At 43.8% G+C, this 26,940-nt stretch overlaps 6 non-coding genes across 6 annotated transcripts; all 6 read left to right on the top strand.

Annotated features, from left to right (window-relative positions):
• Positions 1-20,688: 20,688 nt before the first annotated feature.
• trnar-ucg (transfer RNA arginine (anticodon UCG)) lies at positions 20,689-20,777 on the top strand. Its single transcript is given in 2 exon segments — positions 20,689-20,725; positions 20,742-20,777. It is a non-coding gene; the product is annotated as a tRNA-Arg (tRNA).
• Positions 20,778-21,022: 245 nt separating this feature from the next.
• trnas-gcu (transfer RNA serine (anticodon GCU)) lies at positions 21,023-21,104 on the top strand. Its single transcript has one exon. It is a non-coding gene; the product is annotated as a tRNA-Ser (tRNA).
• A 1,926-nt stretch (positions 21,105-23,030) lies between these two features.
• On the top strand, positions 23,031-23,119 carry trnar-ucg (transfer RNA arginine (anticodon UCG)). Its single transcript is given in 2 exon segments — positions 23,031-23,067; positions 23,084-23,119. It is a non-coding gene; the product is annotated as a tRNA-Arg (tRNA).
• A 245-nt stretch (positions 23,120-23,364) lies between these two features.
• On the top strand, positions 23,365-23,446 carry trnas-gcu (transfer RNA serine (anticodon GCU)). Its single transcript has one exon. It is a non-coding gene; the product is annotated as a tRNA-Ser (tRNA).
• A 1,919-nt stretch (positions 23,447-25,365) lies between these two features.
• trnar-ucg (transfer RNA arginine (anticodon UCG)) lies at positions 25,366-25,454 on the top strand. Its single transcript is given in 2 exon segments — positions 25,366-25,402; positions 25,419-25,454. It is a non-coding gene; the product is annotated as a tRNA-Arg (tRNA).
• Positions 25,455-25,699: 245 nt separating this feature from the next.
• Positions 25,700-25,781, top strand: trnas-gcu (transfer RNA serine (anticodon GCU)). The gene has a single exon. It is a non-coding gene; the product is annotated as a tRNA-Ser (tRNA).
• Positions 25,782-26,940: the final 1,159 nt, after the last annotated feature.

The following is a 26,940-nucleotide window of genomic DNA, read 5'->3' on the forward strand; positions in this document are numbered from 1 at the left end:
TGAAATTCATTTGCCAATTATATGCCCTTTCTGCAAGTTTATTAATGTCCTCTTGTAAGTTGTTGCAGTGTTCCTCCGTATTGACTATCCCTCCTAATTTGGTGTCACCCGCACATTTAGAAATGTTTTTTTTGATTCCAAAATCTAAATCTTTAATATAAATTTTGAACAACAGTGGTCCCAGCACCGATCCTTGTGGAACGCCACTACACCTTCTGCGGCTAAGAAACGCTAACTTTTACACATATTCTTTGATTTCTGTCTTGAAGCTAGCTAGCTATCCTTTCTGCTCGTTGTCACCTGACTCCGCATTCTCTGACCTGGCTTGAGGCATTACTTGTTCCGATGTAACAATCTATTTTTTTTTATTTTATTCATTCAAGCTTGTCGACATCGCTAGCAAGGGACGGATTTGTTGCCCATCTCCATCTGCCCTTGTGAAATTGTTGGTGAGTCACTTTACGCAACCGACTGGCTCGCCAGGCCATTTCAGAGGTCAGTTAAGAGCCAACGACATTGCTGTAGGTTTGGAGTCCCATGTAGGCCCAGACCGGTAAGGACGGCATAATTCTTTCCCGAAAGGAGACAAGTGAACCAGATGAGGAGTTTGTTACAATGGTCATCATTATTGATACTTTTAAAATTCCAGATTTACTTAATTGAATTTAAATTTCCCCACTCTCGTGGTGGGCTATGATTTCTTCTCTCTGGATTATTAGTTCAGTGACATAACCATTATGCTACTATGATTGACCTCCATCTATGTAATGCGCTCAAGGGGCTGAGTGACACCTCCTATTCTTTTGCAACAGGTTGAGTGAAGGAATGGTGTGCCCTGTTCCTATGCAAGAGGATCGGGAGATTGATTAGCCTCCTCCTGTTCCTGTATAACAGGTTCTTGAGTCGCAAATGCCTCATCCTCAGCCTTTCGAATGGCTACATTGACTTCTACTCTTATTATAGATAAGTCTCAAGGAGCTGAATGGCTTCCGCCAGACCTATGCCTCAGGTTCGAGGGGTTAATGGCCTTCCCCTGTCCTTGTGCAACAGACTGGAGAGGCTCAATTCCATCCTCCTATTTCTGCTCAACAGCTTCATTGGTTTGGCATTGCCTTCTGGTCAACTATGCGAAAGGTTCAAACGACCGAATGGAGTTCGACATTTCTTGTAAAACAGGCGCACACAGCTGAATGGCTTCCTCCTGCCCTTTGCAATTGGTTTGAGGAATTAAGTGAGTCATTGGCCTCCACCTGTCCCTGTGTAACAGGCTCGATTGCTTGCATCTGTTACTGTGCAAAATATTCAGATGATACTTGGGAAGGACTGGAGCCACTTGTGCAACAGAAAGTGCAGGGACCACAGTTAGCCTTCTCTGAAGTATTGCTTTGATGCAAAGTTCACTGTGCGGCCCAGGCTCAAATCCTGACTCTGGTGGGAGTCGAGCACAAAAACTTTGAATGTTTAATATGCCAAGAATTAAAAATCTAACGTGCTATCCATTGCGCCTCAGTGCCGCCAAATTGTGCATCAATACAAAAGTAAAATAGTGTTGCTGCGTAATCTGAGCTAAAAAAAAATCTGGAAACACTCAGCAGATGAGGCAGAATCTGCGGAGAGAGAAACAGAGTGAACGTTTCAGGTCGATGAACTTTCATCGCCACTGGATCAACCTCCACCGTCTAAAACGGATGCCCTGTCAGACACGAATCATTATGTTTGAAAGCAATGTGTTGTCATGGACTCGTAGAAGTTTTCAGCACGGAAGGAGGCTACTTCGGCCCAGCGTGTCCGCACAGTCCGGAAATTGCTATCCCGCCTAATCCCACTTTCCAACTCTTCTTGTAACCATGTAACAATCTATTTTTTTATTTTATTCTTTCAAGCATGTTGTCATCGCTAGCAAGTGGCTAATGGCCTTCTCCTGTTCTTGTGTAACCGACTGGAGAGGCTCAATTGCCTCTTACTATTTCTGTGCAACAGGTTAGTTGGTTTGGCATTGCCTTCTCGTCATCTATACAACAGGTTTTTGCGATCGAATTTACTGCAGTCATCCTCAGTATTGAATATCCAACTAATTTGGCGTCATCCGCAAATTGAGAAATTGTGTTTTTGATTCCCAGGTAGAAGTCATTAATATAAATGGTAAACAACAGTGGTCCCAGCACCGATCCTTGTGGAACAGCACTATCCACCTTCTGCCACTCTAAAAAGCTAACTTTTACACCTACTCTCTGCTTTCTGGCTTAAAGCCAGCTAGCTATGCATTTATCTAGTTGTCTCCAGACTCCACATTCTCTGACCTACCTTGCGGTTCTTCTTTTTCCTGTGTAACAATCTAGACATCCTATTGTTTCTTTTATTCATTCTAGCATGTGGACAATACTAGCAAGGGCAGCCTTTGTTGCACTTCCCTAATTGCCCTTGTGAAGGTGATGGTTAGCCACCTTAAGCAAATTAATTTCTCGCTAGGCCTTTTCAGAGAGCCGTAAAGAGCCAACCACGTTGCTCTGGATCTGGAGCAACATTTGGGCCCAGACCAGTAAGGACTGCAGATTTCCTTCACTAAAGGAGATTATTGAGCGAGATGGGTGTGTTGCGTCAATGGTCTTTTAAAATTCTAGTTGTATTTAAATGAATTTAATTTGTCCTACTCTCTTGGTGAACTATGATTTTCTCTCACTGGATTACTAGTCCAGTGCCACAGGCCTCCGGCTGTGTAATGTGCTAGAGGGGCTGAATGACTCAGGCTGTTCCTGTGCAATAGTTTGAGGGACGGAATGTCACCCCCCGCGTCCTATGTAACAGGGTCTAGGGGTTAATTAGTCTCAACCTGTTCCTGTATAACAGGTCGGTGTGTCTGAAATGCCTCGTCCTAATCCTATGCAACATCTTCTATTAAGGGGAGAGTGGAGTGGGGGAGGGGAGGCGTTGGGAGGACGGCCGCAATGCAGAGAAATCTAGACTGCTAAAGAGAAATGAAAAGGAAGCAATGCCGGAAAATGATTGTTGTAATGTAACCACATTATATCAAGAAGGGACAGAGTATACAATCAAAAGAGTGCACTAAAAAATAGGATCCTGATAAGAAAAAAAGCGATAAGATAAATCGAGCTATAGTGCAAAAAAATGTTATGATCTCTAATAATGTTAAAAAGACCAATCCAAAAGCATTGTATCTGAATGGACGAAGCATCTGTGATAAGATAGAAGAATTAACAGCGCAAACAGATGTCAACAGATACAATATCGTTGCAATTACAGACATATGGTTGCACGGTGACCAGGGTTGGGAACTGAATATCAACCATTATCCGGTATTTAGGAAGGACAGGCAAAAAGGAAGAGCGGGTTGTGTTGCGTTGTTGGTAAGGAATGATATCAGCGCAATAATGAGAAAGGTATTCGGCTCAGAAAGACACGATGTAGATTCAGTTGGATGGCGCTAAGTAGAACGAAGGACCAGAAAAGATTGGTGTGAGTTGTCCATAGGCCTCCAAACAGTTGTGGTAGTGTAGAGGATAACATTAACAGGAAATTAGAGCTGCATGTAACAAGGGTACTACCATCATCGAAGGTGACTTTAAACTACATATAAATTAAAGTAATAATAATGTGGCCGATGAATTCCTGGCGTTTGTACCAGTTGTTTTTTTAGCCCAGTATTTTGCGGAGCCTACTAGGGAACAGAATATCCTAGATTGGGTCTTGTGTAATGAGAAGGGGTTAATTAAAAGTCAAGTTGTCCTGGGTCCTTTAGCGAAGAGTGGCAAAAACTCGATTAAACTCGTTATTAAGATGGAAAGTGAAGTAGCCCAATCCGAATCTATGGTCCTAAATCTAAGCTAAAGAATCTACGAATGCATGGGGAATGAATTGCATGGGGTATGATAGATTGGGAAGAGTCAATAAACGTCATGTTGGTGGATGGGCAAGGACTAACATTTCAGGAACGAGTGTATCAATTGCGGCAGTTATACTTTCCTTTCTGGTGTAAACAAAAAGGATGCTGGCCCAACCATGGTTAACAAAATAAATTAAGGATAGTATTAGATTCAAAGAAGAGTTATACAAAGCTGCCAGAGAAAGTACAACCCTGAGGATGGGGAACAATTTAGAATTCAGCAAAAATGTGCCAAGAGATTGATTGAGAGGCGAGAAATAGAGTATAAGAGTGAACTTGCAAGGAACATAAAAACCGGCTGCAGTAGATTCTACAAGTTCGTAAAAAGGAAAAGATTCGTGAATTTACAATGTGGAACAAGGACATGGCAGAATAATTAAATAAATACTTCGGTTCTGTCTTCACGGAGGACATAAATAACATCCCATAAATGATTGTGAACCAAAGGTCTCGTGAGCAAGAGGAATTAACGGACATGATTATTTGTAAGAAACTAATGGGAAACTAATGGGAATGAAGGCCGATAAATCCTCAGGGCCTGATGATCTGTATCCCAGAGTAATAAAAGAGGTTGCAATGGAAATAGTGCATGCATTGGTTGACAACTTCCAAACATCTATAGATTATGGAACAGTTCCTGCAGTTTGCACGGTGGCAAATGTAACCCCACTGTTTAAAAATGGAGGGAGAGAGAAAATAAGAACTACAGACTGGTTAGCCGAACACCAGTTGTAGGGAATATGCGAGAATCTATAGTAAAGGATATTATAACGGAACACTAAGATAATACCAAAGGGATTAGACAAAGTCAACATGAATTCATGAAAAGAAAATCATGTTTGACAAACCTACTCGAGTTTTTGAGGATGTAACTGAAAGAAATTAAAGGGAAACCAGTGGATATAGTGTATTTGGATTTTCAGAAGGGCTCTGATAAAGTCCCACGTAAGATGTAGTGTGCAAAATTAAAACATATATGATTGGGAGTAATTTACTAGCATGGATTGAAAATTGGTTAATGGACAGGAAACAGGATCGATGGGCAGAGGGACCTGGTGTCCTTGTAAAATTGTCTATTGAAAGCATACATGCAGGTGCAGCAAGCAGTGAGGAGGCAGATGGTATGTTGGCCTTCATTCCAAGAGGATGTGAGTAAATGAGTAAAGATGTGTTACTACAGTTCTACAGGGCCTTGGTGAGACCGCACCTGGAGCATTGTGTGTAGTCTTGGTTTCGTTGCCCAAGAAAGGATATACTAGCCATAGAGGGAGTGCAGCGAAGGTTCAGCAGATGGATTATTGGGATGGCAGGACTGTCGTATGAGCAAAGATGGGGTCGACTCGGCCTGTATTCTGTAGAGTTTAGAATAATGAGAGAGGATCTCATTGAAACGTATACCATTCTGAAAGGGTTGAATAGACTGGATGCGGGGAAGATGATGCACCTGATTGGGAAGGTTATAACAAGGGGTCACAGTCTCAGGATACGGGGTAGGAAATTTAGGAAAGAGAAGGCGAGATTTTCTTTTCATTCAGAGAGTGGTGCAGCTGTGGAATTCCCTACCACAGAAGGCTGTGAATGCCGAGTCACTGAATATATTTAAGAGGGAGATAGATTTCTAGACACAAAAGACATCAAGTGATACGGGGGAAAAGCGTGAATATGGTGTTGAGATAGAGGAGTAGGAATGATCATATTAAATGGCGGTGCAGACTCGAAGGCCCGAATGGACTATTACTGCTCCCGTTTTCTATGTTTCTATGTTCTAGGATCTAAATGGACTTATACTCTTCTTGTAGAGCAAGCTCAAGGAACTGATCGGCTTCTGCCTCTCCTAAGGCTCAGATTTGAGGCGTTAATGGCCTCCTCCTTTCCCTGTGCAACAGTGCGGTGCGGCTGAATGGCCTCCAGCTAATTCTATGTAACAGGAAAGTGTGCCTCCTCGTCATCTATGCAGCAGGTACGAGCGGCTGAAGGCGTTCTACTATTCTTGTATAAAAAGCCGAAGAATCTGAATTACTTCCTCTTGTCCTTTGCAACTGGCTTGAGGGGCGCATGGAACCCTGCTGTCCTTCTGTAACAGGTTCGATGGCTAGCTCCTGTTCCTGTGTAATAGACTCAGGTTCTAAGAGAACTCAATGGAAAAGTAGGTGGGATTGGAGCCACTTGTGTAGCAGGAATTGCAGGGAACGCAGTTTCCCTTCTCTGAAGTATTGATTTGCTGCAAAATGCACTGAGCTGCGAAGAAACACCAGATCATGACCTAAATTCCGACTAAAATCCGACCTATCCAGACTAATGCCACTTTCCAGCTCTTGGTCCATAGCCTTTTAGGTTACTGGAATTGAAGTGCACATTCAAGGACTTTTAAAAGTCGTGAGGACTTGTGCCTCTAAATCACTTTCAGGAGTGGGTTCCAGACTCTCACCACACCTGGGTGAAAACATTGTACCTCAAATTCCGGAAAACCTCCTACCAATTACTTTAAATCTATGACGCCTGGTTGTTGGCCACTCTGCGAAGGGAAATAGATCCTTTCTATGCACTCGATTTAGGCCACTCATAATTTTATTCACTTCAATACGGACCCACTTAGCCTCCTCTGTTCCAAAGAAAACAAACCCAGCCGATGCAATATTTACTCAGAGCTAAATTCACCATCCGCCTAAATCTAACCTGTATGCTCACGAGTGCTGTCTGATCATTCCTGTAATGCGGTGACCAGAGAAGCATGCAATAATCTAGCTGTGGCCCAACTACAGTTTGATACATTTGAAGCATAACTTCCCCGATCTTATATTCTATGGCTCATCTAATGAAGGCAAGTATTCCGTGTTGCTTCTCAACATAGAAACATCGAAACTAGATTCAGCAGTACGCCATTCGACACTTCGAGCCTGCACCACCACTCAATAAGATCATGGCAGATCATTCCCTCAGTACCGTTTTCCTATTTCCTCCCTACCTCTTGATCCTTTTAGCCATAAGGGCCACAATACCTTCCTGTTGAATATATCCAATGAACTGGCATCAAGAACTCTTTGCGGCAGGGAATTGCAAAGGTTAACAATTCTCTGATTCTAGACAATTCACGCCTCATACCATCGAAATTACCTTTCCTAAAGTTCAGGTCCCTAGTTTCTGAATTAACTGTGTCACTCTCCATCTTATAAAGAATTCTACCATGTTATGGTCACTCTTCCCCAAGGGGCCTCGCACAACAAGATTGACAATTAGTCCCTTCTCATTACACATCACCTAGTCCACGATGGCCAGCTCTCTAGGTGGTTCCTCGACATATTGGTCTGGAAAACCATCCCTAATATACTCCAGGAAATCGTCCTCCACCGCATTGCTACCAGTTTGGTCAGCGCAATCAATATATAGATTAAAGTCGCCCATGGTAACTGCTGTACCTTTATTGCACACATCCCTTATTTCTTGTGTGATGCTGTCCCCAACCTCACTACTACTGTTTGGAGGTCTGTACACAATTCTTACTAGCGTTTTCTGCCATTTGGTATTCTGCAGCTCCCCCCATACCGCTTCCAAATCATCCAAGCTAATGTCGCTCCTTATCATTGCATTAATTTCATCTTTAACCAGCAACGCCACCCCGCCTCCTTTTCCTTTCTGTCTATACTTCACAAGCATCTTATCGACCTGCCCTGCTACCGTCAAGGATTCTGTGGACATGCACTCCAAGGTCATTTGCACCTCTACACTCATCAGTGGCCTAACATTTAAGGTTTATTCGCTTTCCCTATAAGCACTCCCCAAATTCATTATCTAACACTTCTTCGGGTTGAATTCCATTAAACCCCTGACAAGTTCTTTGATATCTACCTGCAATGTACAGCTTTCTTCCTCATTATCAAGCATACCTGGTTGATCAATCTTTCAGTCACCTGCGCTAATTTGTATTTAGTGGTTCGGTGTCAAATTTGTATCGCATAATAAGTCACTGGAGAGCGTAGTTTATAGGCCCCCAAATAATAGCTTCACGGTGGGGCGGGCAATAACCAAGGGAATAATGGAGGCATGTGAAAAAGGAACGGCAGTAATCATGGGGGATTTTAACCTACATATCGATTGGTCAAATCAAATCGCACTGCGCAGCCTTGAGGAGGAATTCATAGAATACATACGAGATTGTTTCTTAGAACATTATGTTACAGAACGTAAAAGGGAGCAAGCTATCTTAGATCTGGTCCTGTGTAATGAGACAGGAATAATAAACGATCTCCCAGTACAAGATCCTCTCGGAATGACTGATCACAGTATGGTTGAATTTGTAATACAGTTTGAGGGTGACGAAGTAGTGTCTCAAACGAGCGTACTATGCTTAACCAAAAGTGACTATAGTGGGATGAGGGCAGAGTTGGCGGACGTAGACTGGAAACACAGACTAAACGGTGGCACAATTGAGGAAGAGTGGAGGACTTTTATGGAGATCTTTCATAGTGCTCAACAAAAATATATTCCAGTGAAAAAGAAGGGCGGTAAGAGAAGGGATAACCAGCCGTGGATAACCAAGGAAATAAAGGAGAGTGTCAAAATAAAAACCAATGCGTATAAGGTGGCTAAGGTTAGTGGGAAATTAGCAGATAGGGAAAATTTTAAACGACAGCAAAGAATGAAGAAGAAAGCAATAAAGAAAGGAAAGATAGATTACGAAGGTAAACTTGCACAAAACATAAAAATAGTTAGTAAAAGCTTTTACCGATATATAAAACGGAAAAGAGTGACTACAGTAAATGTTGGTCCCTGAGAAGGTGAGAAGGGGGATTTAATAATGGGAAATGTGGAAATGACTGAGACCTCAAACAATTATACTGCTTCGGTCTTCACAGTGGAACACGCAAAAATCATGCCAAAAATTGCTGGTCACGGGAATGTGGGAAGGAAGGACCTTGAGAGAATCACTATCACTAGGGGGCTAGTGCTGGACAGGCTAATAGGACTCAAGGTAGAAAAGTCCCCTGATTCTGATGACATGCAACCCAGGGTATTAAAAGAGATGGCGGACGTTCTAGCAGATGCTTTCGTTATAATCTACCAAAATTCTCTGGGGAGGTACCAGTGAATTAAAAAGCAGCAAATGTAACGCCTCTGTTTAAAAAAGGGGGCAGACAAAAGGCAGGTAACAAGAGGCCGGTTAGTTTAACATCTGTAGTGGGGAAAATGCTTGAAGCTATCATGAAGGAAGAAAGAGCGGGAACCTAGATAGGAATAGTGCAATCAAGCAGACGCAACATGGATTCAGGAAGGGGAAAGCATGTTTAAATAATTTACTGGAATTCTTTGAGGATATAACGGGCATGGTGGATAGAGGTGTACCGATGGATGTGGTGTATTTAGATTTCCAAAAGGCTTTCGATAAGGTGCCACACAAAAGGTTACTGCAGAAGATAAAGATACGTGGAGTCATAGGAAATCTATTAGCATGGATAGAGAATTGGCTAACGAACAGAAAGCAGAAAGTCTGGATAATTGGGTCCTTTTCGGGTTGGAAATCGGTGGTTAGTGGTGTGCCACAGGGATCGGTGCTGGGACCACAACTGTTTACAATATACATAGATGACCTGGAAGAGGGGACAGAGTGTCGTGTAACAAAATTTGCAGATGACACAAAGATTAGTGGGAAAGAGGATTGTGTAGAGGACACAGTGAGGCTGCAAAGAGATTTGGATAGGTTAAGCGAATGGGCTAAGGTTTGGCAGATGGAATACAATGTCAGAAAATGTGAGGTCATCCACCTTGGGGAAAAAAAACAGTAAAAAGGAATATTATTTGAATGGGGAGAAATGACAACATGCTGAGGTACAGAGGGTCCTGGGGGTCCTTGTGCATGAATCCCAAAATGTTAGTTTGCACGTGCAGCAAGTAATCAGGAAGGCGAATGGAATGTTGGCCTTCATTGCGAGAGGGATGGAGTAGAAAAGCAGGGAGGTCCTCCTGCAACTGTATAGGGCATTGTTCAGGACGCACCTGGAGTACTCCGTGCAATTTTGATCACCTTTCCTTAGGAAGGATATACTTGCTTTGAAGGGGGTACAGAGAAGATTTAATAGGCTGATTCCGGAGAAGAGGGGGTTACCTTATTATGATAGATTGCGTAGACTGGGTCTTTACTCGTTGGAGTTCAGAAGGATGAGGGGTGATCTGAACGAAACATTTAAACGAATGAAAGGGAGAGACAAGATAGAGGCAGAAAGGTTGTTTCCACTGGTCGGGGAGACTAGAAGTAGGGGCACAGCCTCAAAATAAGGGGGAGCCAATTTAAAACCGAGTTGAGAAGGAATTTGTTCTCCCAGAGGGTTGTGAATCTGTGGAATTCTCTGCCCAAGGAAGCAGTTGAGGTTAGCTCATTGAATGTATTCAAATCACAGATAGATACATTTTTAACAAATAAGGGAATTAGCGGTTACGGGGAGCGGGCGAGTCCGTGGAGCTGAGTCCTCGGCCAGATCAGCCATGATCTTGTTGAATGGTGGATCAGGCTCAAGGGGCTAGATGGCCTACTCCTGTTCCTAATTCTTATGTTCTTATAATGAGGGATTATGCAGTGGAATTGTATTTAGATCAGTTCCATACTTTGCACTGCAAACCAATCAGCGGCAGTGAGCCTTTCACTGATTGAAATACGAGAAGTCACAAATCCCCGGAGGGTATGGAATTATTCATTTAATGCTGGAAACACTCCGCAGGGCCACCAGCTCTCGGCAGAACTAATGTTTTGCAGCATTGCTTCAATGTATTACAGGTTTGGTGTGAGTTTCGTCCCTGAATGTTTAAGCTGCTCTAAAATACTTGCAGGCCAACCGCACCACCAAAAATAAAATAAATGGCCTGTAATGGGTTCGAACTCGCCAATTTGGCGTTAGTAACACCCAGCGCTAACCAAGTGAGGCAACCGGCCTTAATGGTATGCACTTTCTTATGGCACTCTTACATTAAAATGATAGTATTCCTATAGTGACTTTTACCTCAGCACTTCCCAAAGCAGTTCAGAGCAAATTCATTACTTTTAAAATGTGATCAATTTGTAGTGTAGGAAATGCAAAAATGTACAGCATGGAAGTAGGCCCTTTCAGCCAATAGTGCCCGAGGAAGCCGATCAAGAGCTTTCCAGCCTAGTTCCCACTTCTCAGCTCTAAGTCCGTCCTATGGGTTACAGCAATTTAAGTGGCATTCAAGTATTTTTAAAATGTGTGAGGATTTCTGCCGCATTGAGGCATTGAGTTTCCGACTACCATGACGCCTTGGGTAAAGACATTTATCCTCACAGCTCGTCGAACCTTCCCCCTAATTCATCATCATAGGCAGTCCCTCGGAATCGAGGAAGACTTGCTTCCACTCTTAGCATGTGTTCTTAGATGGCTGTACAGTTCAATACGGGAACCACAGTCTCTGTCACAGGTCAGACAGACCGTCGTTCAGGGAAAGAATGGGCAGGGAGCCTGGTTTACCGCAGCTTCTTCCGCTGCCTGCACCTGATTTCTGCATGCTCTCTGCGACGATACTCGAGGAGCTCAGCACACTCCCACAGTCACTTCCTCCACTTCGGGCGATCTATGGCCAAGGACTCCCAGGTCACAGTGGGGATGTCACACTTTATCAGGGAGGCTTTGAGGGTGTCTTTTTAACGTTTCCTCTGTCTGCCTTTGGCTCATTTGCCGTGGACGAGTTCCAAGAAGAGCGCTTGCTCTGGCAGTCTCGTGTGTGGCATATGGCCTGCCCAGCGGAGCTGATCAAGTGTGGTAAGTGGTGCAATGCTGGCGATGATGTCTTGGACGAGGATGCGAATGTTTGCGCGTCTGTCCTGCCAGGGGATTTGCACGATCTTGAGGAGACATCGCTGGTGGCATTTTTCCAGCGACTTGAGGTGTTTACTGTACATAGTCCACGTCCCTGAGCCATACAGGAGGGCGGGTATTACTACAGCCTTGTAGACCATGAGCTTGGTGACAGTTTTGAGGGAATCATCTTCAAAGACTCTTTTCCTCAGGCGGCCGAAGGCTGCACTGGCGTACTGCAGGCGGTGTTGGATCTCGTCATCAATGCCTGCTCTTGTTGATAGGAGGCGCCCGAGATAGGGGAATTGGTCCATCCCGAAATTAGTTTAAATCTATTCCTCCTGATTGTTGACCACTCTGCAAACGGAAACAGGACATTCCTTCCAACTCTATCTAGGGCCGTCATAAAGTTATGCACCTCAATATAGTCTCCCCTCAGCCTCCTCTGGTCCAAAGAAAACAGACTCAGCATTACCAATCTTTCCTCATCACCAAAATTCTCCATTCCAGGCAACTTTTTTTGTAAATCTCCTCAGTACCCTTTCCAGCGTAATCACATCTTTTTTTTAAAATGTGGTGACCAGAACTGCACACAGTACTCCAGCAGCGGCCTAACCAATGTTTTATACAGTCAAGTACAATGTCCTTGCTGTAACTAGCAGAGTTACGGACCGAGAGCTGGTAAGTGGGATTAGGCTGGATAACCTTTTGTTGGCTGGCGCAGATACGATGGTAAGTACTGCAGGAATTCCAATACGGCCAAGTTGAGTTCTTGGACTAATTTGATCGCGTAGATGGAGAGGAATTTTAACAGATTTTTTCCCCACAATTAGCCTGGGGGATTTTTCTGCTTTTTTGCTTCTCCCATGCGTTCGCATGGCTCGGGTTGGGGTGGTGTCAATAATCTTTCGGTGCAAGGGTTGTAGAAGTTGTGTGGGGCGGACTTATTGGGCTGGGCGTTCTTTATCTTTCCGCCATTGTCATACTTCACAGGTTCATATATAGCCTTCAGGGGTGTTGAACAAAGGGCCTTGTGGCTTTTTGTCGGCTGGCATGTATACTATGGGCCGAAATGGCCTCCTTCAGCGCTGTGGATTTCTAGATTTCTATGTACTTTCACAGCCCCAGACTATTCCTTCACAGAGCCAGACAGCTGCAACACATATTCAGACGGCTCTTTCACAGTCCCAGACTCTACCTTCACAGATTCACAATCTTCCGACACAGTACCACAATCTACCTTCACAGATCCAAACTTTTCCTGCACCGACCGAGACAGCGGCTAAACAGAACCATGCAGCTCCCGCACAGAGGGGTACTGATCCTACACCGAGTCAGACATTACTGCACAGATCCAGACACTCCTGTGCAGACAGGCAAAGCGCATACACAGCATCAAAATGCTTGTGTACAGACTGAGACAGTTCCTTACAGAGACCCAGCATCACCTACACAGGAGCAAACATGTCCTCATCAGCCGCAGACAACACCAACACATTTCCAGAGAGCTTCGACAGAGACACTGACATTTCCTTCGCGAAAGTAGGCAGCTCCTGTACAGAACCAGGCATGTGCTACACTGAAGCAGGGATTAACAGCACAGGCACAAACTTTCCTACACAAACCCATACAGCTCAGTTCAGAGACATTGGGACCTCCGAGACAGATTAATTCCCTCCTACATAGACATAGACAGCTCTACCCTGGCCAAGGCATCACCAACACAGATCCAAGAACTCCTACATAGATATAAGCAGTTCTTGCACGGGCGCAGACTGCTCCGACAAAGGACCAGACTGCTCGTTCACCGAGCCAGACAGCTCGCTTCGGAGATGCAGACATCTCATTTAAAGATAAAGACAGCACCGGTACTGAATCAAAAAGCTCAATGCAGAACCACACTGACCCATGGAGATCAACCAGAGACAGACACACTCCATCACAGATGCAGACTCTCCGGCACAAAAAGAGACAACTCTTGCAGAGACCCAGTCAGCTCCAAACCTGACACATGGAGCTGCAACACAAAGCCCGACGCTCCTCCACAAACCCGGAAAACACTTAAACAGACACAGTCAGCTCAAATTCTGACACAGGCAGCTGCAACACAGACCCAGACAGCACCTAAAGAGACTCAGAAACTATTACACAGAAACAGAAGGCTCTTACAGTGACACAGACACTCCTACCTATACTCAGAGAGCTTGTCATTGAATCCAATGCATAATGCCGCAGATAACTGAATTAAATAGGCTTACAATGGACAGCATAGCGTATACAGCCTTTCTCGAATATTCTGGAGTCTTTCTTGATTTAAATCTATCAGCATAGCCATCTATTCCTTTCTACCTCATATGCTTGTATAGCTTCTCCGTAAATGTATCTATAATATTCGCTGGAACCACTCCTACGCTTTTGAGTTCCACATTCTCATCACTCTTTCCAGAAGGAAGTTGCTTCTGAATTCTCGATTTGATTTCTGGATTTCTTGATGACTATCTTATATTGGTGGCCTCCAGTTATGCTCTTCCCCACATGTGAAAACATTCTCTCTGTAAACACTCTATCAAAATCTTTCATAATTTTAAATAAATCTATTAGGTCACCCCTATAGATCAATCTTCAAGAGAAAAGAGACCCAGCTTGTTCAGTATTTCCACTTATGAATAACCTCCCATTTCTGGTAGCATCCGTGTAAATCTTCTCTGCACCCTCCCAAATGCCTCTATATCATCTTTATCATAGGATGACCAGAACTGCATGCAGAACTCTAAGTGTGGTCTAACCGAGGTTCAATACAGGTTTAGCATAACCTTCCTATTTTGCAATTTTATACCACTAGAAATAACCTCCACTGCTTAGTTACCTTTATTTTGTCTTGCTAAACTCTGTGACAATTTTTGTGATTTGTGTAGTTGTACTCAGATATCCTATTGTTCCTCTAACCCACCGAGAGTCGTTTGTGCCAAGTAATTAGTGACCTCCATATTCTTCCTACCAGAATGTAATACCTCACATGTGTGTGTGTGGAACTTAATTGAAAATTATATGCCCATTCTGCGTGTTATTAATGTTGTCCTTAATTTGTTGCAGCCCTCCTCAGTATAAATTTCCTCAAATTTGGTATCATTGGCAAATTTGGAAATTCTGTTTTTAGTTCCAAATTCTAAATCGTTAATATAAATTATGAACAATAGTGGTTCCGGCATTGATCCTTTTGGAATACCACTACCCATCTTCTGCCAATGTGAATATCTGCCTTTTACCTCCAATCTCTGATTTCAGTCTTGAAGCTAGCTCGCTATGCATTCTGCTGCTTATACCCTGACGTTGCTCAGCAGTTTTTTATTGGGTATCATAGCGAGGGTCTTTTGAAAATCTAGATACCTTATACTTATTGCATGATCAATGTCTACCCTCTCTATAACCTCTTCAAACATTATGAGTTTAGTCCAGCAGTACTTTCCGTATTGAAATCCATGCTGATTATTCATTTTTATACTTTTGGTTTCTAGATGTTCTTCTATTTTCTCCATTAGTAAGGGTTCCATTATTTTCCTATATAAGTGACAATCATACCCCTTGACCAACGAGCTGATTAGCTGAGACAAGCAGGGAGTACAGCATTTAATTCCCGCCGAAAGCAATTCAGCCATTCCCGCTTTCTATTGTGTAATACAGCGACATCAAGTTGTTGTACTGTCAGTCTCGGATCAGGCTTTATCTGTTTAAAAGGCTTGCGATCTCAGTGCTGCTTCATTCAGTGTGTGTTTAAAAAAATGCGACGTGCTAGCTGCCGTGGCTGGGTGGTTAAATTGTTGGATTAGGAATGCAATCGAATTGCTTCTGAGTAAGTTCGAGCCCTGTTCACAATGAATCAGTAGCTGTAGGCACTCGCACGTAATCCGCTCTGTTTGGAGGTCGTTTGAGGTGTAATTATTTTGCAGCAACTTTTCGGCCACCTGTTCCGTCACGCTCACCCAATCATCCACTCGCGTGAGTCCAGAGGATTGGGACATTTCTATAATCCAGCAAAGAATTACTAAAAATTTGGTTAAAAGAGGGTAGATTATGAATGTTAACTTGAACGAAATATAAAAACAGATAGTAAGAGTTTCTATCGGTATGTAAAAAGGAAAAGAGTGGGTAAAGTAAATGTTAGTCTCGTGGAGGATGAGACTGGGGCATTAATAATCGAGAACAGGGAAATAGCAGAGACTTTGAACAAATATTTTGTTTCAGTTCTCACGGTAGAAGTCAGTAAAAACATTCAAATAGTGGATAATCCAAGGGCTATATGGAGGGAGGAACTTAATACTATCATTATCACTAATGAAGCAGTATGAGGTAAAATAATGGGACTAAAGGCGGACAAGTCCCTGGACCTGATGGCTTATATCCTATGGATGCATTGGTTGTATCCACAGGATATAAGCCATCAGGTCCAGGGGTCCTATGGAGGAGTTGCTTCCACTCCCAAAGTGAATTCTTTGATGGCTGAGCAGTCCGATACGAGAGCCACAGACCCTTTCACAGGTGGGACAGACATTCGTCAGGGGAAGGGGTCGGTTGGGCTGGTTTGCCGCATGCTCCTTCTGCTGCGTGCGCCTTGGCTCTTCATGCTCCTTGCATCGAGCCTCAAAGAGCTCAACGCCCTCCCGGATGGATTTTCTCCACCTCGGGCGATCTGCGGCCAGGGTCTCACAGGTGTCAGTGGTGATGTCGCACTTTCCCAGCGAGGCTTTGAGGGTGTCCTTATAACGTTTACACTTTCCTCCTTTGGCTCGTCTACCATGAAGGAGTTCCGCATAAAGCATTGCTTATGGAGTCTCACATCTGGCATGCGTACTATGTGGCCTGCCCAGCGAAGCTGATCGAGTGTGGTCAGTGCTTCAATACTGGGGATGTTACCCTGGTCGAGGACACTGATGTTGATGCGTCTGTCCTCCCAGGAGATTTGCAGGATCTTGCGGAGACATCGTTGGTGATATATCTCCAGCGACCTGAGGTGCCTTCTGCACATCGTCCATGCCTCAGACCCATACAGAAGGGCGGGTACTATTACAGCCCTGTAGACCATGAGTTAGGTGGTAGATTTGAGGGCCTGGTCTGCAAACAGTCTTTTCCGCAGGAGGCCGAAGGCTGCACTGGAGCACTGGAGGAGATGCTGAATCTCCACATAAATTTCTGCCTTTGTTGACAAGAGGCACCCCCTCATTTCCAATGGAATTCTTCCAGTCACACAGCCTTCGTTCAATCAAGAAATATCTAGATTATGAATCAATTATTTATTTATTTAAAACAAATCAAATTCATTTTTTTTAAATAAAAATTAAATGTATTTATTTTCTTAAGTTGTTTAATATGCATATATTTTTAAATTGGCTTTCAGTGGGCTGGTTTTACGTACATACCTCTTTCCTGTCTGTCGATCACCTGTGGCTTCAATAACCGTTTCTGCCAAGCGTGGTCCTGAGCCCCACTGCACAATTGCCTTCAGGGATGATAGAAATCTCACTTTATTCTTTTAAAAGGGAACTGCGGTCAGTCAAAGGTCATTCTGCATCTGGGTAAAAGGGATGTCCTTGTAGTCCCCGATCATTCTGTATCTGTTTAAAAGGGTTGGTTGTCAGTTCCGGTTCATAATCTTTCCCTTTAAAACGGATTTTCTAATAAACCCGGGTCATCCTGTATAGTTTGAGAAGGAGTATGATTTCAGCTGCAATGACCGAATTGTTAAACTGTTGTGTTCCAATTTACATCGGGGTTGCCTGCGCCGGGTTTGCACCCAGATCGCCGTGCATCTGTTCATTTACTCGAAATATGCTCATCTTTTCCGAAATCCACTCCTTGATTTTGCTCGCAATATACACAACAACACATTGGATGATGGTGGCAGCGGCCGCGTGGTCTAATGGATACGGCGTCTGACTTCGATTATAACCGCGAACTTATCAAAACATTGCAAATTCGTATCTTGCCGCGGTCAATTAACTCGCTGCCTGAAATTTTATATTTGTTGCGATTCTGCCGAAAAAACAACCATCTCTTAGAGTCACTCACCTGAAGGAAAGGAAGGCTGTTTGCTTTAAGAATCTAATGGCACGTGTTCATCATTGTCGATCTGCATGCACGGGCAGAGCAAGCTGTGATGTGGACTTTCTTGCACATTATTTCTGTTGGGTTACAAAAAGCAGGAGATTAAAGGCTGACGCTTGGCTGAATAAAAGACGAGGTGGCCGAGAAATTAAGGCGATGGACTACTAAGCAATTTTGTTCTGCACGCATGAGTTCGAATCCCATCCTCGTCGTATTTGTGTTCAGCTTTGAGTCCCCTGGTCACTTTGTCAATCACATTAACCTCATCGCTGAATTTCCCTTTCACTGACAAGGATGCTGCACTTTGCTCATGTCATGTCTCAAATTAATAATATATTCGTCAAATGGATAACATTTGTCGGACTGCGGAGAGGGAGACCAATTAGATCGGTCTCTGAGTGACAGCACAAGCACGATGGACCAAACATCTTTTCTCACGACCGTCAGAATCTGAGAGCTGCACTCTTCACTGTCGGCGGCTCGTTGGTCTCGGGGTATGATTCCCGCTTAGGAATGATCACATTTGAAATGCGAGAGGTCTCGGGCCAAATCCTGAACGAGCGCCGCCATTTTTATTCAAAATTCCGCGCCTCACAGCCGCTTGACATGTGAGAAAGCAGATATATTTCACATTAAAACGTGTGATTTTGCGGCGATTGTTCGCACAGCGTCCAAATCCCAGAGCAAAGTGAAACTCACACAACTGAGTAAAGTTAAAATATCTCAGAGGTACTCGGCTCTGTGACTCGTTGGATAACCGAAAGCCCAGTTTGGTTCCGGCCGATACTTGATCAGTATATCTTCCTGTCTGTACGCATAAGTTCACCTCAATTGGGATAAGCATACATTCAGCGTCAATCTCCACCTCTGCCCTGAATATGAGTGCGTCCTGTTTCTCTGGAGCTGAAAAGATGAGAGAAGTTGCCTTTTGAATTCGTCCCTTGGCTGCCGAATTCAAAGCGGACAGGAAATCAATCCGGGCTGGCAAAGCTGCCTGGTCTGATTAAAAGGCGATGACACCCTATATTGTAGGCATGTTCTCGTCTTCTGGCCTCAACATTAGGTTCAACGTATCGGATGATAAGCACCGCTCCCATTGTCTGGTAATGGTTCTGCTATTCCCACTAACACCTCCTCTGGACCATCCTTTGTTACGTTATTGCCCGATTACCACCCACTTTGCCTTTCTCCATTGTGCCATGTATTATTTATATCACTCCTGCGTTCCGCTGTATCACAGACGTTCCCATTTGATCTTTCTCCCTGCGTATTTTTTCCAGGCGCTATTTTTGTTGAAAACATCTGTAATCTTTAACTTTTTTCCTGAAATATCGGAATGATTATCCGACAGAACGTGAAATCGGATTCTTCCTCCACAAAATCTGCACGACCTGCCGAGTTTTACATATTTATCTGTTTTTATTCATTATATTTCTGTGTCCCTTTTAAGGGGATTTGCTCTCTGTCCGAGATCATTCTCTGTCTCTTTAAAATGGTGTGCTTTCAGACCCTCATCATTCTGTGTCTGTTTCAAAGGGATGTGCTGTCTGTCCCAGATTTCCAATTTCCAATTTCAAAACCTGCCTTTGGAGGTTAACGAATTTTAGTTTGCTTGTGTTTTTGTGTAAACTAGAGAGTGTGCAAACGTGCTGTGCGATCTGACTGTCATGTGAGAAAAATGCATTACATGCAACTTGAAACCGTACCGATTTGATTGATCACTCCTTCGTGGACTCTCTGGCGGTTGAAGAATCTGCTGTGGGATTTTGCTATTCCACATCTGAAAGAAGGGAAAATACACAAGTTAGAAATATAGCGATTTTAGGCAGGGCTGGCGTGTGGGCTGTGTGACATGACGACATCCTCCATCCTTATTTGCAAATTCAAATCAAATCAAACCAAAACAAGACATGACTGACAGACTGACTTTATTTATACATGTATATATATATATATGTGTATATTTATATATAATCCCAAATTTTTAACTTGCAAAATAAATATGCTTTTTCTGTTCTGCCTGCGCTGCGCTCTCTTACATTTGACCTCTTTCACAGCACAAGCAGCTGCTGTCAGATCCAGCGGAAAGACACACTCGACTTTAAAAGATCGCCCTTGCAGCCCACGTCTTCCCTCACGGCTTGTCTTCCACCATGGGCTTACTGTGTTTGGGGAGTTATTGACTGCGCCTCTCATTTCCCAATGGAATTCCTATAGTTACACAGCCTTCGTTCAATAAAAAAATACATAGATTATGAATCAATTATTTATTTCATTAAAACAACTCAAATTCAATTTTTTTTAAATACAATTTAAATGCATTTATTTTCTTAAAATGTTAAATATTTATATATTTCAGACTGGGCTGGTTTGACGTCCCTCCCTCCCTCCTTCCTGCCTGTCTATCACCTGTGGCTTCAAGAACAGTCTCTGCGCCGCGTGGTCCTGAGCCCCACTGCACAATTGCCTTCAGGGATGAGCGAAATCTCACTTTATTCTTTTAAAAGTGAACTGCTGTCAGTCAAGGGTCATTCTGCATCTGGGTAAAAGGGATGTCCTTGCAATCCCGGATCATTCTGTGTCTGTTTAAATGGGCTGGTTGTCAGTTCCGGTTCATAATCTTTCCCTTTAAAACGGATTTTCTCATAAACCCGGCTCATCCTGTATTGTTTGAGAAGGAGTATGATTTCAGCTGCAATGACCGAATTGTTAAACTACAGTGTTCCAATTTACATTGGGGTTGCCTGCGCCGGTGTGCACCCAGATAGCAGTGCATCTGTTCATTCACTCGAAATATGCTTATCTTTTCCTAAATCCACTCCTTGATATTGCAGTTGCCCCGAATATGCTCGCGATATACACAACAACACAATTATTAGTGCTGGCAGCGGCCGCGTGGCCTAATGGATAAGGCGTCTGACTTCGATTACAACCGCAAAGTTATCAGAAGATTGCAGGTTCGAGTCCTGCCGCGGTCAACTTAGCTCGCTACGTGAAATTTTATATTATTTGTTGTGATTCTGCCGAGAAACCAACCATCTCTTCCAGTCAGTCACCTGAAATGAAGGAAGGCTGTTTGCTCAAAGAATCTCATTGCAAGTTTTCATCATTTTCGATATGCATGCACGGGCAGAGCAAGCTGTGAAGTGGACTTTTTTGCACCTTATTTCTGTTTGGATACAAAAAGCAGGAGATTGAATGGCTGACGATGTCTTATAGCAGAGACGAGATGGCCGAGAGGTTAAGGCGATGGACTGCTCATCCTTTGTGCTCTGCACACATGGCTTCGAATCCCATTCTCGTCGTCGTTGACTTGCAGCTTAACCACTTTTTGACATTCACATTTAACCTCATCGCCAAATTCCCCTTTTACTTACAGGGATGCTGTACTTTCCTCATGTCACGTCTCAAATTAATAATATATTCGTGAAAAGGAGAACAGTTGCAGTACAATGGCGAGGGGCACTAATTAGATAGGTATCTGAGACAGCACATGAACGATGGGCCATAATATCATTTCTCACCACCGTCAGAATCTGGGAGCTGCGCTTTTCACTGTCGGCGGCTCGTTGGTCTACGGTTATGATTCTCCCTTCGGATTGATCACATTTGAAATGCGAGAGGTCACGGGCCAAATCCCGGACGAGCCCCGCCATGTTTTACTCAAAGTTCCGCTTCTAAAAGCCGCTCGACATGTGAGAAAACAGACGTATTTCACGTTAAAACGTGTGATTTTACGCCGATGTTCCCTTAGCATCCAAATCCCAGAGCAAAGTGAATCCCGCCAAACTGAGTAAAGTTAAAATATCTCAGAGGTACTCGGCTCTGTGACTCGTTGGATAACCTAAAGCCTTGTTTGGTTCCGGCCGATACTTGATCAGTATATCTTCCTGTCTGTACGGATAAGTTCACCTCAATTGGGATAAGCATACATTCAGCGTCAATCTCCACCTCTGCCTGAATATGTGTGCGTCCTGTTTCTCTAGAGCTGAAAAGATGAGAGAAGCTGCTTTTTGAATTCGTCCCTTGGCTGCCGAATTCAAAGCGTACAGGAAATCAATCCGGGCTGGTAAAGCTGCCTGGTCTGATTAAAAGGCGGTGATACCCTGTATTGTAAGCATGTTCTCGTCTTCTGGCCTCAACATTAGGTTCAACGTATCGGATGATAAGCACCGCTCCCATTGTCTGGTAATGGTTCTGCTATTCCCACTAACACTTCCTCTGGCCCATCCTTTGTTACGTTATTGCCCGATGACCACCCACTTTGCCTTTCTCCATTGTGCCATGTATTATTTCATCACTCCTACGTTCCGCTGTATCACAAATGTTCCCATTTGACATTTCTCGCTGCGTATTTTTTCCAGGCGCTATTTTTGTTGAAAACATCTGTAATCTTTAACTTTTTCCTGAAATATCGGAATTATTATCCGACAGAACGTGAAACCGGATTCTTCCTCCACAAAATCTGCACGACCTGCCGAGTTTTAAACATTTATCTGTTTTTATTCATTCTATTTCCGTGTCCCTTTTAAGGGGATTTGCTGTCTGTCCGAGATCATTCTCTGACTCTGTAAAATGATGTGCTATCAGACCCTCATCATTCTGTGTCTGTTTCAAAGGGATGTGCTGTCTGTCCCGGATTTCCAATTTGAAATTTCAAAACCTGCCTTTGGAGGTTAAGGAATATTAGTTTGTTTGTGTGTTTCAGACTTGGCTGGTTTTACGTCCCTCCCTCCCTCCTTGTCTATCACCTGTGGCTTCAATAACAGTCTCTGCGCCGCGTGGTCCTGAGCCCCACTGCACAATTGCCTTCAGGGATGATCGAAATCTCACTTTATTCTTTTAAAAGGGAACTGCTGTCAGTCAAGGGTGATTCTGCATCTGGGTAAAAGGGATGTCCGTGCAATCCCGGATCATTCTGTGCCTGTTTAAAAGGGCTGGTTGTCAGTTCCTTTTCATAATCTTTCCGTTTAAAACGGATTTTCTCAGAAACCCGGGTCATCCTGTATTGTTTGAGAAGGAGTATGATTTCAGCTGCAATGACCGAATTGTTAAACTATGGTGTTCCAATTTACATTGGGGTTGCCTGCGCCGGTGCGCACCCAGATCGCAGTGCATCTGTTCATTCACTCGAAATATGCTCAAATTTTCCTAAATCCACTCCTTGATATTGAAGTTGCCCCGAATTTGCTCGCGATATACACAACAACACAATGATTAGTGCTGGCAGCGGCCGCGTGGCCTAATGGATAAGGCGTCTGACTTCGATTACAACCGCAAAGTTATCAGAAGATTGCAAGTTCGAGTCCTGCCGCGGTCAACTTAGCTCGCTACGTGAAATTTTATATTATTTGTTGTGATTCTGCCGAGAAACCAACCATCTCTTCCAGTCAGTCACCTGAAATGAAGGAAGGCTGTTTGCTCAAAGAATCTCATTGCAAGTTTTCATCATTTTCGATATGCATGCACGGGCAGAGCAAGCTGTGAAGTGGACTTTTTTGCACCTTATTTCTGTTTGGATACAAAAAGCAGGAGATTGAATGGCTGACGATGTCTTATAGCAGAGACGAGATGGCCGAGAGGTTAAGGCGATGGACTGCTCATCCTTTGTGCTCTGCACACATGGCTTCGAATCCCATTCTCGTCATCGTTGTCTTGCAGCTTAACCACTTTTTGACATTCACATTTAACCTCATCGCCAAATTCCCCTTTTACTTGCAGGGATGCTGTACTTTCCTCATGTCACGTCTCAAATTAATAATATATTCGTGAAAAGGAGAACAGTTGCAGTACAATGGCGAGGGGCACTAATTAGATAGGTATCTGAGACAGCACATGAACGATGGGCCATAATATCATTTCTCACCACCGTCAGAATCTGGGAGCTGCGCTTTTCACTGTCGGCGGCTCGTTGGTCTACGGTTATGATTCTCCCTTCGGATTGATCACATTTGAAATGCGAGAGGTCACGGGCCAAATCCCGGACGAGCCCCGCCATGTTTTACTCAAAGTTCCGCTTCTAAAAGCCGCTCGACATGTGAGAAAACAGACGTATTTCACGTTAAAACGTGTGATTTTACGCCGATGTTCCCTTAGCATCCAAATCCCAGAGCAAAGTGAATCCCGCCAAACTGAGTAAAGTTAAAATATCTCAGAGGTACTCGGCTCTGTGACTCGTTGGATAACCTAAAGCCTTGTTTGGTTCCGGCCGATACTTGATCAGTATATCTTCCTGTCTGTACGGATAAGTTCACCTCAATTGGGATAAGCATACATTCAGCGTCAATCTCCACCTCTGCCTGAATATGTGTGCGTCCTGTTTCTCTAGAGCTGAAAAGATGAGAGAAGCTGCTTTTTGAATTCGTCCCTTGGCTGCCGAATTCAAAGCATACAGGAAATCAATCCGGGCTGGTAAAGCTGCCTGGTCTGATTAAAAGGCGGTGATACCCTGTATTGTAAGCATGTTCTCGTCTTCTGGCCTCAACATTAGGTTCAACGTATCGGATGATAAGCACCGCTCCCATTGTCTGGTAATGGTTCTGCTATTCCCACTAACACTTCCTCTGGCCCATCCTTTGTTACGTTATTGCCCGATGACCACCCACTTTGCCTTTCTCCATTGTGCCATGTATTATTTCATCACTCCTTCGTTCCGCTGTATCACAAATGTTCCCATTTGACATTTCTCGCTGCGTATTTTTTCCAGGCGCTATTTTTGTTGAAAACATCTGTAATCTTTAACTTTTTCCTGAAATATCGGAATTATTATCCGACAGAACGTGAAACCGGATTCTTCCTCCACAAAATCTGCACGACCTGCCGAGTTTTAAACATTTATCTGTTTTTATTCATTCTATTTCCGTGTCCCTTTTAAGGGGATTTGCTGTCTGTCCGAGATCATTCTCTGACTCTGTAAAATGATGTGCTATCAGACCCTCATCATTCTGTGTCTGTTTCAAAGGAATGTGCTGTCTGTCCCGGATTTCCAATTTGAAATTTCAAAACCTGCCTTTGGAGGTTAAGGAATATTAGTTTGTTTGTGTGTTTCAGACTTGGCTGGTTTTACGTCCCTCCCTTGTCTATCACCTGTGGCTTCAATAACAGTCTCTGCGCCGCGTGGTCCTGAGCCCCACTGCACAATTGCCTTCAGGGATGATCGAAATCTCACTTTATTCTTTTAAAAGGGAACTGCTGTCAGTCAAGGGTGATTCTGCATCTGGGTAAAAGGGATGTCCGTGCAATCCCGGATCATTCTGTGCCTGTTTAAAAGGGCTGGTTGTCAGTTCCTTTTCATAATCTTTCCGTTTAAAACGGATTTTCTCAGAAACCCGGGTCATCCTGTATTGTTTGAGAAGGAGTATGATTTCAGCTGCAATGACCGAATTGTTAAACTATAGTGTTCCAATTTACATTGGGGTTGCCTGCGCCGGTGCGCACCCAGATCGCAGTGCATCTGTTCATTCACTCGAAATATGCTCAAATTTTCCTAAATCCACTCCTTGATATTGAAGTTGCCCCGAATTTGCTCGCGATATACACAACAACACAATGATTAGTGCTGGCAGCGGCCGCGTGGCCTAATGGATAAGGCGTCTGACTTCGATTACAACCGCAAAGTTATCAGAAGATTGCAAGTTCGAGTCCTGCCGCGGTCAACTTAGCTCGCTACGTGAAATTTTATATTCTTTGTTGTGATTCTGCCGAGAAACCAACCATCTCTTCCAGTCAGTCACCTGAAATGAAGGAAGGCTGTTTGCTCAAAGAATCTCATTGCAAGTTTTCATAATTTTCGATATGCATGCACGGGCAGAGCAAGCTGTGAAGTGGACTTTTTTGCACCTTATTTCTGTTTGGATACAAAAAGCAGGAGATTGAATGGCTGACGATGTCTTATAGCAGAGACGAGGTGGCCGAGAGGTTAAGGCGATGGACTGCTCATCCTTTGTGCTCTGCACACATGGCTTCGAATCCCATTCTCGTCGTCGTTGACTTGCAGCTTAACCACTTTTTGACATTCACATTTAACCTCATCGCCAAATTCCCCTTTTACTTGCAGGGATGCTGTACTTTCCTCATGTCACGTCTCAAATTAATAATATATTCGTCAAAAGGAGAACAGTTGCAGTACAATGGCGAGGGGCACTAATTAGATAGGTATCTGAGACAGCACATGAACGATGGGCCATAATATCATTTCTCACCACCGTCAGAATCTGGGAGCTGCGCTTTTCACTGTCGGCGGCTCGTTGGTCCACGGTTATGATTCTCCCTTCGGATTGATCACATTTGAAATGCGAGAGGTCACGGGCCAAATCCCGGACGAACCCCGCCATGTTTTACTCAAAGTTCCGCTTCTAACAGCCGCTCGACTTGTGAGAAAACAGACGTATTTCACGTTAAAACGTGTGATTTTACGCCGATGTTCCCTTAGCATCCAAATCCCAGAGCAAAGTGAATCCCGCCAAACTGAGTAAAGTTAAAATATCTCAGAGGTACTCGGCTCTGTGACTCGTTGGATAACCTAAAGCCTTGTTTGGTTCCGGCCGATACTTGATCAGTATATCTTCCTGTCTGTACGGATAAGTTCACCTCAATTGGGATAAGCATACATTCAGCGTCAATCTCCACCTCTGCCCTGAATATGTGTGCGTCCTGTTTCTCTAGAGCTGAAAAGATGAGAGAAGCTGCTTTTTGAATTCGTCCCTTGGCTGCCGAATTCAAAGCATACAGGAAATCAATCCGGGCTGGTAAAGCTGCCTGGTCTGATTAAAAGGCGGTGATACCCTGTATTGTAAGCATGTTCTCGTCTTCTGGCCTCAACATTAGGTTCAACGTATCGGATGATAAGCACCGCTCCCATTGTCTGGTAATGGTTCTGCTATTCCCACCAACACTTCCTCTGGCCCATCCTTTGTTACGTTATTGCCCGATGACCACCCACTTTGCCTTTCTCCATTGTGCCATGTATTATTTCATCACTCCTTCGTTCCGCTGTATCACAAATGTTCCCATTTGACATTTCTCGCTGCGTATTTTTTCCAGGCGCTATTTTTGTTGAAAACATCTGTAATCTTTAACTTTTTCCTGAAATATCGGAATTATTATCCGACAGAACGTGAAACCGGATTCTTCCTCCACAAA

This window comes from Pristiophorus japonicus, unplaced genomic scaffold (assembly GCF_044704955.1).
Source record: "Pristiophorus japonicus isolate sPriJap1 unplaced genomic scaffold, sPriJap1.hap1 HAP1_SCAFFOLD_37, whole genome shotgun sequence".
NCBI lineage: Eukaryota > Metazoa > Chordata > Chondrichthyes > Pristiophoridae > Pristiophorus > Pristiophorus japonicus.